The sequence below is a fragment of the Amblyomma maculatum genome, chromosome 11 (assembly GCF_055883805.1).
Source record: "Amblyomma maculatum isolate TAMU_Amacu chromosome 11, ASM5588380v1, whole genome shotgun sequence".
NCBI classification, from domain to species: domain Eukaryota; kingdom Metazoa; phylum Arthropoda; class Arachnida; order Ixodida; family Ixodidae; genus Amblyomma; species Amblyomma maculatum.
This window is the reverse complement of record NC_139354.1, coordinates 57,964,168-57,979,051: the sequence shown is the minus strand read 5'-3', so window position 1 is coordinate 57,979,051 and position 14,884 is coordinate 57,964,168. Positions and strand designations below refer to the sequence as shown.

The following is a 14,884-nucleotide window of genomic DNA, read 5'->3' as shown; positions in this document are numbered from 1 at the left end:
ACTACCACCAACACTTGTCAGCAGGAAGTTGTCAGCAGAAAACGTAATCATGGTAAACGCCGCGGGGTTGAGGAAAAAAATGCAATCGCAAGCGTATCTTGCAAGACGCGCTGCTCTCGCTTAATTTTGAAGGCATCTGCCCTTTCAGAAAAGGCATCATGACCACTTACGTATTTTTCTTTCATTACGTTTCTTTACGCTCAAGGGGTAATAACTAGCTTGCGATGATATTAAGCTCGGCAGGTCGTGTGTGCTACTATATATTTAACTACCTGTCTCACATCCCCAAGGCCAGGTTTATGTCGCACTCACATCGCGCATAAAGGTGTCTTCTGGCATGATGAAACAAGCAGCAGAATAGGTGACAACACATAGAAACATTCTGCTGTGTGTTTCGTCATGCTCGACATTCTACGGTATTATTGTGTCTTCCGGGTTGCACTATTTTAGGCCTCTTTTCAATTCTCTGTTCTGGTCGGCGTTTTTTCTTTATTATCTTGTTGCGTATTTATGTGTGTTCTTTCGCACTGTCCCAGGTTTCCGTCCCCTAACTGGTTAAGCCAGTCAGTACAAAGCACCTGCCCCTCAGACACAGCAGCATCAAAGTATACCCCCCACAGACCTACACGCACTTGAGGTTTCTTCACTGACAGGCATTTTGCAACAAAGTATTCTTGCTTCTACAGGAACAAATGTAATATCTCCTGTGGATTTCTGCATGCACTCTGTCTTCACAGTCGACTCCTCACTAGCTGTTTGGTGTGTCTTGCTGCACCTAACATGCAGCCAATCTTTACAGTACTTCGAGTGACTCCTATTGCATCTGCGCTGCTATGGGTTCTGGCTTCCGGAACACTGTTGGTTATGGACATAGCGACCTGTGTTGGATTAATCGGGCTTTCGGCTCTTTGTGGGTATTGGCTGCTATGGCACACTCGTAGAGCCCCCTTCAACGGACTAGTCGAAGCTGACGGAAAGTGCGTTCTCATAACTGGTGAGATAAGTTTGCGAATTTTTTTCTACCGAGACTTTTACCATACTGACGTAACAGCCAGCATTACGACTTCTGTCCTCGAAGATAAATATTCTAACGATGCCCGAAAGTTTATTATCTACTTCTATAGCTGCTATCCTACAGTAGGCGTAATTTCGGGGAAATCTTGGAGTCATAATGTTTTCTATTACCAGTACATTTTACAGGTCCAAAGTGCCTAAGCATAATAGTCAGGGCATCTGCAGTGCTCCGAAAGCAAATATGAGTGCTTTTGGGCTTGCGGGCTCAACACCGAAATTATCGTCAGACATCTTGCCCATAATGATTCGCATTTTTTATCTACATGAATGCAGAAAAATGCATCACTCGCGCTATTGTAAAGCAATAAATACTCGCTCACCTGCTCTCAAAGGTGACACTTTTAAGAACACAGTAACAACATGGCCGGTCCTAGAAACCTTTCCAGGTTAGATACGTCTTTGCTTTATTTAGCACCGTATAATTTTATATCTACGACGCCTAGGCAGGAAATCGTGTGTGCAGTTGCACTGCAGGTTTATATTATTATTATTATTATTATTATTATTATTATTATTATTATTATTATTATTATTATTATTATTATTATTATTATTATTATTATTATTATTATTATTATTATTATTATTATTATTATTATTATTATTATTATTATTATTATTATTTTTATTTAATGTCTAGAACGCGCTGGCGTTCTATTGCTAGCTTTAAAAGTACCCCGCCTCTACTTACAATGGCATTGTCAACAACATTCCAGAAATTATTGGTGCACAAAATATTCATCCTTCAAGAAAGAAAGGAATAAACAAAAAGCACAGCATTATTTCGGTTGAGGTGTTCTAATAGTGAAAAAGAGTTCATTTCTTTTATTTTCCTCACCATTCTTTTTCAATCTTTCCCTTCTAAGTTCCCCTACTTACGGAGAGTAGCATGCCAGCGATACCTAAACGGCGGCCAAATTCTGTTTTTTATTAAAGGTTCTCTCTCTTTCTCTCTCTCTCTCTGAATGCGGCAGAAATATGCATGACTTGTGGCCAGAGCGGGTGTAGCTGTGTTTGGTACTTCGCTTTACCACCTGAGATGAACTAACACCAAATTAAACCAAAGCGATACGATGGGTCATCAGTTGAGGAGAACACATCTTGGTTTTTTTCTTTGTGGACAATGATGACACTGTCCAGCCACCTCAAAGCAATGGTGGGCGAGTTAGAATGTCATGTGGTCTTATAATGCGCGCGTGTCTTTTACCTAAACGTTTTTTTACCCTAACGAGGGTTTTACTCTAGGTCGTTTGCTTTATGTGTACCTTCCGCTTTTTCCGAAGGATGTGACACTGGATTTGGAAACCTGCTGGCAACACAGCTGGCTCAAGAAGGCTTCTTCGTATACGCTGGTTGCATGGACGAAGACAGTGATGGTGCGAAAGTGCTCCGGAGATCCAAGAACATCCTTGTGATGCAGATGGATGTGACGAAAGAAGAAGAAATTCGGCGAGCTCTGGAAACCGTGGAGAGCACCATTGGTAGCAGACGTAAGCGAAGTGATACCTGTTAAGATAGTTCAGATTACCCAGTTCATAAAGAGAAACAGAAAGCACTATCGTTCACTTTTTTACTCCTAGAAAATATCGGATGTTCTCTCTTTATGACTGCGTTAACGTTTCTATGGCAACATAAGACGCAATCATTCCTTCTCTTTGAACTGCAGAGCTCTGGGCGGTGGTGTCCAATGCCGGAGTCGGCGCTCGGGGTTACATCGAGTGGCAGCCCATGAGCCGCATTCGCTCTGTCTCGACGTCAACACATTCGGTGTCCTCTCGGTCTGCACCACCTTCTTGCCGTTGGTGAAGAAGGCTCGTGGCAGGGTCGTCCTCATTACCAGTCAGATGTGTCTGAGTTACATTTCAACAAGTGTTCTAACAAATGCGCATCCGTTCAGTGCATGCAGTATGCCAACAAAATATGAGCTTTTGCGACTGCTTCTACCTTCTCCGGGCGCTTACAAATTATACTGTTATCTTCTAAACCGCGCAGTGGATCTCCTAATACCCGTAGAAGCCTAGTCTTCGAAAGGCATTCAAGGATTTCAAATACTGGGAACCCAATGAAAAGCCACATGACATGTATGACCAGCTAGGCTCTGAACTTTCAAAGGTGCAATATTATCGCACCATAGTAAACTAAATCGCCACGTCTTTCGCATATACGTTACACTTATTCCCTTTCTGCTGGTAAAGGAAAAGAGCGGCACGCCTGGGACTGATGCAGAATATTGATAGAAACTTAGAGGCCCATAAACTTCGCTTTCGAGGTTATGACATGATACCGTGAATTACTCCCGCAATCGTCTCTTTCGGCGTATCCCTGTGAGTGGGCAATCAGCACTCAGCGACACGTGCTGGCTGCTTTCATGTATACCAGTAATATTTCAAACTCTTAGTTCAAATCTTCAGCAATTTGGAGGTTTCGAGTGGTTACGAGATCCCACATTACTCACTTCATTATTGCCCCTATAACACAGGTACACTACTTAGCATTCATTACTAAACTGCCGCATTGTATGGAGCACCACATTCTATTCATATCGCTTTGGCCAAATCTCAGGAACGGGACTACATAGCCTAGGTATAGTGTGTTTGACTTGAAACCCATTTATTCATTTTAAGGTTTCATCACTACCCTCCGTAAAGTTTATTTTCAGCACCATTTATTGGTATTTCAATTCCGCCCCTCCACGTGTGATGTGAAACCTTTTCGTCCAATCCGGATTTTCTCGACACGCCAAATCTGCCTGGCTCTTCTCTCAATGGCAATTTTAAATCTGTCGCTTTAAAATTAAAATTATTGTCACTTCGTACAGCGATTTTTATTCTCAATAGTGCAAAAATAGTTACAGGGACTGAAGGGACGCAGTGCCCCAGAGTAGCACCTTTGGCACGTGCAACTCAGTATACGTACTTTTCGTAAGCCAATGAATGAGGAGGGTTTAGAAAATATTTACAGCCGATTTCATTTATTAAACTAAATACAACGTAACTGCGCACTGCACTAGAATATTGTCCTTGTTTAGCTTTGTGCATCTTCGTTAATCATGACAATTTTGCTGCTAGGTTGAAATCGGGGTTTAAATTCAGGGATTTAGGCAAAACAATTGCAGAGCATACACCTTTCCGATTCCGCATAACTCGTAATAATGAGTAACAAAGAAAAAGGTTTTGGTTTTGGCCCCGCCTCATGTAACAATATCAAAGCAATTTGTTACAGCCGTGGTTCCTCACTCCCAAATCTGCCCTTCAAAGCGAAACGAGCGTTTCTTTTTTTTCTATTTTGTCACCATAGATCATGAAAGGCGTCTTTTCCAATAAAAACTCTCCTTCAGAATTATACTTGTTGAATCGAGGCTCCACCTCCAGATATCATAGCTCTTTAGTAAATCAGGCAATAGATCCTAGCGTAATAAAATGACATTTATCGTAAATACCTCACTCATGGTTTTGCACCTGAACCACCCCATCAAGCGGATGTAACTTTCATCTGTAACAGAATGCGAAACACAATATTGGAGTTAAGAGATAAATAATGTTTTATATCTTTATTGTATTTTATCTTACCCTATCACTTCTCCTGGTCGCTCAACTCTGTGATTTCCTCTCCTTGTCCCTCGCTATACTTTTTTTCCACCGCCCCAGATAAGGTGGTTCAGAGGTTCATATAGCAGATACCGGGGCTAGCAGACAACTTATTATTTAATTTTGATTATTTTACAAGAAATGTCCGTGCACGTACTATTCAGTTCAGTTCAGTCGTTCAGTCGTGTCCGACTCTTCGTGACCCTATGGACCATGTCACGCCACGCTTTCCGGTCTCTCACTATCTTTCTAACATCACATAACTTCATCTGCAGTGCCTCGATGATGCCATCTAACCATCGCGTTCGCTGCCTACCCCTTCTCCGGCGACCCTCAACCTTCCCCAACATCAAATCTTTCTCCAGCGACTCCTCTCTTCTCATCAGATCACCAAAGTAGTACTATTACTACTTAAGTAAAAAGCTAAGAAGGGCGGCTGATACTTGTCACAACTGTCTATGGGCTTGATGGCGGCAACTTTTCTTGAAACTAAGACATTCTGTGTAATCCAGCAGCTTTATTCTCTGTTGAGAGTTGCCCACCCAGTATTTCCAAAGGCCTTTCAAGAAGCTTCACATGCGCCTTTGGAATGGCCCAGGTTAATATTTTACGCGTTCTGCACCTTGCCAACAGGTATCTAGCAATGGAAAGCGGAATTTAGTTGTCCCACGACGACATCAAATTTTATTAAAGTTGTGTTTTCGTTTTCATTTACTTGCCAAAATCAAGAATCTATATCTTATTCAAGAAGGACATCGAATATAGTATGGCTTTTGTTTCTAAATTTTATTAATATCAACCGGGGCATGACTACAAGTATTCTAGGACCAACAGGCGCTTGCGAAGTTTCATGACTGAGAAAAAAAATTCCAATAGTTTGCTTCCTAATTTTTCAGTTTTACAGGAACACCATGTTAAATGCACTTAAGAGATACGTCTGAGACAACGTTCCTGAGATCACGCATGTGACTAACATATCCAAAAACTGCCCTGCTCAAGATTTGGACACCGTTTCCTGAAAGTTCACTTTCTATAATTCTATTCACAGATTCCGTATATACAGTAGAATTCTAATATTGCAAATTAAGGGCGAATGGCTTTCAAAAACAATATTTTTTTACTAAAATTTACGAGGCTTTTACCACGATTGCGTCATTCCCAGCCGACTGTACCTGTATTCACTCGACGCTACCTTTTTGCACAAGCCGTTCGGGCTACGTTATTAGCTCGTTTCTCCAGTCAAACCTATTTATTGCCACGCTGAGTTTTCGTTTCTTTCTTTGTCCATGTGTCAACGGTGTGCTGTGTTTTTTCCCAAGATGAACTACCAACTAGCCCATTGTTCCACTCTTGCAAGCCTATTCTGTATTATTCTGGCAGCAATGCTCACCAGTTTATCATCGACAAGTGTTCAGACTCCTTTTCTACCCAGGCCGTGTTGCGATTCCCGAGTGCCTCGCCTACTGCATGTCCAAGGTTGCCTGCACCTCACTAGCTGATGGTCTACGTCGTCAGTACCTCAACAGGGGAGTCCATGTTTGTACTGTTGAGCCATCAGGTTACAGGTTTGTTTTTTATATTTTCTATACAAACATGAAAAAGCTATGCATAGGTTGTTGTTGTTACACTGCAAGGCGGCTGTCTGATGCCTCTCCCGCCAAAGAATCTACATGTTGGAAGACAGCTATATGTAGGCTTCCATCTCGAGGTGACGCTGGGCTCATACTGAAGCCGACATGTGTAGGGACTTTATCGTGAAACAAGCGACTGTGGGCTGCTTAGTTTCTGTGCATACAGCAGCGGCCTTTAGACGGTGTTCCAGCAAAGTCAGTTCCTGCGGCCAAGGTAGCCCTCTCTTCCCAATGATCCGCAGAGCAACGTTTTGTTTCCAAACTCTTTCTCAAATATCGTACCTCAGAAAGGCCGAGCACCAGGCAACGGGAAATATTCTATCCATCGAACGGTCGCTATCTGCCCGCGGCTGCACCGAGAACTAAAATCTGCGCCACTCAAAAGCTTGGAGGTTGTTCCTTGATTCTGAGCTGGAATTAATTCTTCTCTTTCAAGTGAATATGTCATCTAAAGTAATATACCGGGTTTTGTGGATACGAATAGTGCGTTAATTAGTGTTGCGGCTTAACCACCCATCGCATGAAATAAATCTCCCACAGTGTCCGTTCTTGTGTGTCTTGATGACGGCGTGGAGAATAGAAAGAAATTCATAGGAACTATTGCGGACTTGCGTAGTGTGGCCGATTATGACATGCACCAGACCTTCTTAAATATAGCTACCAAGATCACAACTTATCACAGACTTTTCTATATCGTGGTACGCCAAAGCATTTCATGCTTACGCGTACACCTCAGAACTAGGCGACTGTCGTTTGTTTTTCGGCAGCGCACTTTAAATCTTGCGTTCTTTTTGCTGTCTGACAAATTGTTGTTGAGCTGTGCTATTGATGTGGCACGGTGACGAATTTCGCTGCCTTCTAAACACAGTGTGCGGCCGCATAAGACTCTCATTTCTTACATAGTCGAGACTTTCTATGTCGACCCCGCTGATTCCGTTGCGTGGTCTGAGCAGCAGCACTACTGGCGCGGAAAGCTTGTAAAAGTCGAATTATCGCATGCAAGATAAATAAAATTGCGCGTGATTTGCAGCACTCAGGGTGCGATGCCCCCAGCACGATTATCTTTTCTTCCATCTCTTTATGTTCGGAATAACCATTGAACACTATGCTGAACAAAAGCATTGAAAAAATCACTAGGAATCATCGCCTTGGGCGAAACATACAATTACTCGAATATAAATCACTTATAAGGCATAGATTACAATAGGCACCGACATATCGAACTCACTTCAAGCTCAGCTAATAATTTCACTGGTAGCCGTTAAAAACTGTACAGATCGATTCTGTTATCTCGTATACTTATCTCAGCGTTTCATCTTTAAAAGCCAAAATCCGTGCTATCACCCCTCTGTTTCTGATGCCCTTGTAACGAAGTGTTCGCACGTTGAACTTTCTTGACGGCACGACGGCTCCGCCGCATTGAAGAAAGGGACCAGGCGATTTCGTTTGATAATACAAGTTAACTGAATTTAATAAAGATGAACTCAAACAATAATTAAAGCGAATCCAGTAGTACCAAATAAACAACTAATTCAAATTAACAACACATCAGTCCGCCAACGCGACATCTTCCGAGCAGGGGTCCCGAGCAGCAGCTCGGATGGTCGCCGTCCTCCCTTACTTGCCGCCAAAACCCCTCTGTCCACGTTCTTCAGGATTCTCCAGGCAGTGTTTGTTACCAGGCGGAAATGCGCTTATCGGAGCCAATGAGACGACTTTCTTTACAGCTGAGAAACCAATAGGACGCCGGTGCCCGCGAGGTTGTTTCCTGGCGAGCACCGCGTGAATTTCTAGAAGACGCGGCGCATCTCCGCCTGGCACCCAAACACACAAAAGGTAAACCAAAAACACATGGGCCGCAAGGACGCAGACGGCACAAAACACAAAGCTCCGTCCGTGCTCTCAGCCGTCGCCCCCAAGCCCTCAGGCGTTAACCGGTTGGGACGCGAGCTTTCAACAGCTCGCCTCCTTCACAGCCGTTAACCATTTTCCGAACGGCGTACATCGTGAATACCCCCCCAAGAAGAAGGGGAAAGCACAGCGACGCCGTGCAAAAGAAAAAAAAGGACCACTCCCCGGCTGTGCACGGGTCCGGAAAACGGCGCGCGACATAGGCATAGCTCGCTATGCGACACCTCCCCCCTATGAAAAAGAGTGTCCCACTCGGTCACAATCATGCCCGTACAAATAAACCGCAAGGAAATGCTATGAATAACTATGTACAAGGTTCAAAAATGAAATTACGTCTACCGGATAGGACCACACAACAATACCAAAATTGAATAAAATATCCGCAATCCCGAAAAAACGAGAAAATATAAATGTCAGGTGAAACAGATTACAACCAGGAAGGTAGAGAAGAACACTTACACGCAATAAAACATTGGCATATCAGTAAAAATGTTACAGGGCACACTCAAAATGTCCACTTGCACGTATTCACACAAAACACGAAACATTCGGGAGTATATACAAAGTCACGGCGGATTAATTAACACTTCCGTCCGCGCTGTAATACATCTCGGTATCACTGTCATAATCGGTCCTTACTCCTTTGGGGTTGGTGCGAGTTCCCGTGGGTCTACACTGAAATGTTGATTCGGAGTATGAATATGTCTCAGTCGCACTTCCAGCAGAGGTACCGCGATCACTGTTTTTCACGGTCGAGGCCGCTACACGTTTTGGCCTTGCGGAGACACGAACACAGCGCTCAAACGCATGCACACCATCACCACGATCACCGTTTGCTGACTCGTCGTCGGCGTCCTCATCAGAAGCAAGCCGTGGGTGGTAGTGTTTCAGACGTTCAGCGTTGACGACATCCCGCTTTCGGCCGGTGCGATCGATGACCTCCCAGTTATTTTCTGATACCTTCCGGAGCAGACGGAACGGCCCGTGGTATCTGTGGAGCAGTTTGGTGGTCTTTCCTTTCGATCGAGAAGGCGTCCACAGGTACACAAGGTCTCCCGGATAGAAAACAGCATCCCGTCGTTTGGAGTCGTATGCCCTTTTGTTCTTTTCTTGCCGGTCTTTCTCACGCTGAGCTACTACTTGGCGCGCCTGGCAAAGCCGGTGCACCACCTTGTGAGCATCCAATTCGTCACAGTCGTCTTGTGCGATACCGAGGGCCACCTCAACAGGAAGTGTTGGCTCGTGTCCGTGAAGAAGAAAAAACGGTGAAAAACCTGTCGTTTCGTGTTGCGACGAATTATAGGCGAAAAGAACATAAGGCAGGAATTCGTCCCAGTCCCGATGATGCGAGGAGACATACATGCTGAGCATGTCGGCAAGCGTGCGGTTGAAACGTTCGCACAAGCCATTGGTTTGCGGGTGGTACGCTGTTGCTTTCACGTGGTCTGTACCCATGGCTTTAAATATTTCCTCAATCAAGGAAGCAACAAAATGTTGTCCGCGGTCCGTAATGATGCGGCCTGGTGCCCCGTGGCGTAGGACGATCTCTCGCACAAAGCCCTGCGAGGCGCCAGTGTCGATGAGAAGGGTGGTCTTCAAATTATTTGCCTCGACTTGGACCGTGAGGAGTTGGTCTTCGGTCATCACGCTCACAGATCGGCCAGGCTGACCACCTAAGCCCGGCCGTTCCCGTTTCCCGGATTGGGAGCCTGCTCGTGGCGCGCATTTCTCTGTTCGCGGTCCTCGTCTCTCCATCGCTGGCGACAATTTCGAGCTATGTGACCGCTTCGGTTACAGTAGTGGCATCGCGGCCGTCCGTCGTCGTCACGCGAGGTTCTCTGGGGCCATGGCGCGCGCCTACGAAAAATTTCTTCTTCCATTGTCTTTAGACGTCCGGATAATGATTCTAGAGAGGCGGCGATCGCCTTGAAATCTTGCTCACCTGCGAGCCTTTGTTGTTGATCATGGAAGGCAGCAGTGTAGGTGGGAAGTAGGTGGTGCTGCCCAGATCCCGGCACAGTCAACGGACGAGGCTCGTTGTTAGCGCTGCCAGCTGTTGGCAAGATGTCCGAACTACAAACACAGGGTCCCGTTGCCAGGTAAGTGGTGTTTGCTGCGGTGGCCGGCAGCACCCGGGAAGTGAAACCCATCAGCGCGGCCCGACTGAGGCGTTGCAGTGTCTGCAGGAAGTCGGCGCAGCTGGACGGATCGGATATTATCATCTTCTCCATTGTCGCCGGTTGCAGGCCCCGCAGCAGATGACGCAATTTGTCTTCTTCCGGCATTTTGCGGTCGACCCTGGCGCACAGCTGCAGCACATCATAAAAATATTGCTCCGGAGTCTCCGACGGCAGGTGTATTCGATTCTGCAGCCGAAGGTGAGCGATTTCCGTCGCGTGGCGGCTGCTGAAGCAGGTCTTGAGCTTCGCCGCCCAGTCACTCCACGAAATCGGCGCACCGGTAAGCAGCTGTGTGGTGTGCCACTTCTTCGCATCGCCATCAAGGGCAAGGTACAAAAATTTCACCTTTGTGTCGTCGTCCCAAGCGTTCAACGATGATACGTGCTCGTAGCAGGTCAGCCATTCCGCCACGGACTCCTCAGGGGTTCCCTTAAAAACAGGAGGGGGGATGGACATCCTCTGTTGAGAGCTCGTCATCGTAGCGAAGTCAGCTGTCGCCTGCATGTCCGGATCACTCCTGAGATGGGGGCGCATCTCCGGTAGAGCGGGGTCGTCGTTACCACGCACCTTCCACCACTTGTAACGAAGTGTTCGCACGTTGAACTTTCTTGACGGCACGACGGCTCCGCCGCATTGAAGAAAGGGACCAGGCGATTTCGTTTGATAATACAAGTTAACTGAATTTAATAAAGATGAACTCAAACAATAATTAAAGCGAATCCAGTAGTACCAAATAAACAACTAATTCAAATTAACAACACATCAGTCCGCCAACGCGACATCTTCCGAGCAGGGGTCCCGAGCAGCAGCTCGGATGGTCGCCGTCCTCCCTTACTTGCCGCCAAAACCCCTCTGTCCACGTTCTTCAGGATTCTCCAGGCAGTGTTTGTTACCAGGCGGAAATGCGCTTATCGGAGCCAATGAGACGACTTTCTTTACAGCTGAGAAACCAATAGGACGCCGGTGCCCGCGAGGTTGTTTCCTGGCGAGCACCGCTTGAATTTCTAGAAGACGCGGCGCATCTCCGCCTGGCACCCATACACACAAAAGGTAAACCAAAAACACATGGGCCGCAAGGACGCAGACGGCACAAAACACAAAGCTCCGTCCGTGCTCTCAGCCGTCGCCCCCAAGCCCTCAGGCGTTAACCGGTTGGGACGCGAGCTTTCAACAGCTCGCCTCCTTCACAGCCGTTAACCATTTTCCGAACGGCGTACATCGTGAATACCCCCCCAAGAAGAAGGGGAAAGCACAGCGACGCCGTGCAAAAGAAAAAAAAGGACCGCTCCCCGGCTGTGCACGGGTCCGGAAAACGGCGCGCGACATAGGCATAGCTCGCTATGCGACACCCTGTTGAGAGAAAGCATTGCTCTTTTTACATTTTACCTGCCACGGTGGCCCAGTAGTTACGGCGCTCGACTGCTTTACCCAAGGCTGTGGAATCGAATCCCGGCCACGGCGATAGAGGCGGAAAGCTAGATTCCCGTGGGCTGTGCAATGTGAGTGCACGTTACAGAACTATGGGTCATCAAGTACTCCCCTACGGCGTCTCTGAGTCAATTTGGGACATTTTGGTCTTGTTTTTCAGTCAAGTCCAAATCAGCACAGCCGCCCGCCGCATGCGTATCTGCTCGCATCGGCCTTCGATTAGATGTTGTACTCTCGGCCATGACCTTGTCCATCCGGCCACGAGAATTACCACACTTCTTCGTGAGACTTCGCTGGATATAGCGAGTTTATGACGTCATCATCTGGTGACGTCATCAACCAGTCTACAGTGACGAAGGTAGTTACAAATAAATAAATAAATGCTGTCTGCACCGGGAATCGAACCTCCATCCCTTGGACACCCAGCAGAGCGCTTTAACCAACTGCGCCACTCACGGGATCGTGAAACACACATCATAACGCTCCTTGCTACAGTAAGGATTATAGCAGCGATGACAATGACGCTGCATCTAGTAATAATTACGATGCATTTATTTGATAATTCTAATGAGAGCAAACGTGATGCACCAGCAATGCTTAGGCTTTCGCATTTCTAGAATGTAGATTCCAAAGTGCGCTCGGAATTATTTCCTCTTTTTTCTTTCACGCCGTTACGACCTGGAAAGGCTTATCCTCTGTGACACCTTCGCCAACGCTTCATAACACGTTTTCTAGGGATATTTATATTCTATTTATCGCGATTCCATCTCGAAGTGAATGTTTTTGAGCACATAAAACCAACTTGCTTTATTATATATTAGTGCTTACAGCTATACCTTTACTATAATTTTAGGATGATGGTGCCAGGGTGATTTAAAAAAAACAAAACAGGTATATGCAGTAAAAGGCACTGAGCACTGGTTATATGATATACAACTAAATGAATTCCCAGCGCACAGATGGGCTCAACAACAAAAGATAAAAATTGTATGTGCGAATCTTTTAACAAAAAGAGCAAGTCATCACACTCAAGACTGCAGCAAGGAAGCGAAAATAGCAATACAAGAAATAGTGTTATTATAAACTTGACAAAAAATCTGGTTGTATTTATCCAAAGGCGATGTTCTTTTCCAGCTGATTCCAGTCGACGAATGCGCGGGGAAAGAACCTACCCTTTTGTAACGCGAGGAAAACAGGTTTGCAGTTAGATTATGTTAATTGCGAGTACCCTATCCGGGAAGAGAAAGATATAATTTTACTAATGTCAGTCTTATCCTTCGAACTCATTCTTATAATCTAGCCAGTCTTATAAGTCTTCTAATCGACTTTTTATTGTGTTCGACTTCAGGGAATTTCATATTAGGCTGGGTGCGGCCTTATACTAGCCGCAGGTTTGGATCATTCTCCCCTCGCATCTACCAAGAATGGCGGATTAGAGCATTTATTGTTTAAAAAACCAAGCTGTCACTTCCCTCCCCTAAATCCCACTCTTGCAGGACGCCCATTGTGGACCGTGTCAAGTCGGAGGAGATCTTGGACCGCGACATCCAGCTGCTCCCTGAACGGGTGCGCAGATCCATCAACGAGCGCTTCATTGCCCGCTGCAAGAACAGTGCCGAAGCATTGCTCTCACTTGTCATCAGCGAACGGCCGCAGGCAGCCGTGGATGCCATTCAGTTGGCCGTCCGCGAAAGGCTACCCCGCGCGTGCTACCGACCCGGTGGTATTCGGGACTGTCTTATTCAATGGCTGCTCGACATCATGCCGACTGAGGTGGCCGACGAAGTCATCGACGCTGTTCGAAGGATTTCCGTACTAGTGAAGAAAACTACCTTTAAAAGATATCCAAAACAGTCACCTATGGAATGGCGGCGAACTTGAGGGCGAGCTACACTTCTGCAATGTTTTCAGTTAGAGATCACCTTTTCGTATATGATTCGTGTAATCATTACATATATTTGCTCGCCCGTGTTGTGCAGTCGTTCCAGTATGGCTTTACTGTTGCCTTTGTTGTGTATTGCAACGCCGAATATTTCAAGTGTATCGACGTCTTGTAATATTGATCACCTGCTTGTCGTGAGCTTGGCCTTTATCATTCCTGTGGCGTACGAACGTCAGTCCGGTTTTCTCAAAGTAACGCATTACCATACTTGTCCCCTAACCTCTTATCTCACTAATATGAATACATTTTTCCACGCCCACTGCTACCATGTATATAACCTTGGATTATAAGTCTGTTCGATTTCTCTAAAGCTCCATAAAGCACTGATTTCTTAAATAGCGTCCTTTAAAAATATATAAACAAATTTATGCTAATGCTGGCAGCAATAATACTTGGTTTCGCTTTCCCCTTTAGAACCCATTATCATAGCAACATAGTAACAAAATATCAAAATACTGAAAAGTTTAGATAGAATGAACTCCGGGGTATTTTATTTAATTGTAAAGCACTTTTTTCTCTTTATTACTTCCTGTCTATAGGTGCACAGAACTGTACGAAGGAAATTTAGTGAATTTATCTATAAAGAGTTAATTATTGGTTTCATTAGATTTTACAGAATCTGCAGCGCCATCAGCGAGAGCTTTGTCGCTTTGTGCGAGCAAAGTGCCTACATGTTCTTCTCGATTGTCGCAAGCGAGCAACCACAGAAAGCCGTTGACATCACGAGGTTGGACATCTGCGAACGACTGTCGTGAGTATGCTACAGACCGCATGTACTAGAGGAATGGCTTTTTCAATGGCTGCGGGTATTCCGCCTATGTAGGTGGCCGAAGAAGCCATCAGCGCGACCACCTGGATTTCTGTAGCAGTGAAAAAACGCAGTTTAGAAAGCATTATACGTGAAGCTTCTACGCACGTGAAACTAGAACAGGCTGATTGCATTTTGGGATTTAGTATGTTTTTGTTTGGTAAAATACAGGCTAACACGTTTTGCAATATTTAAATTCATCTGCAAAAAGCAAACCATGAATTAATTCCTGTGAAATATTGTTACGGACCAGCAAGGAGGAAGAAGCGGGCAGTGGCGCGGGCAGGAGCGCTCACGCTAGGTCCGCTAGCAATTCCTTAAAC

The 14,884-nt window shown here is 45.6% G+C and overlaps 1 pseudogene; it reads left to right on the top strand.

The window, feature by feature from the left end:
* Window positions 1-780: 780 nt before the first annotated feature.
* LOC146173863 (short-chain dehydrogenase/reductase family 9C member 7-like) lies at window positions 781-13,692 on the top strand (annotated as a pseudogene).
* Window positions 13,693-14,884: the final 1,192 nt, after the last annotated feature.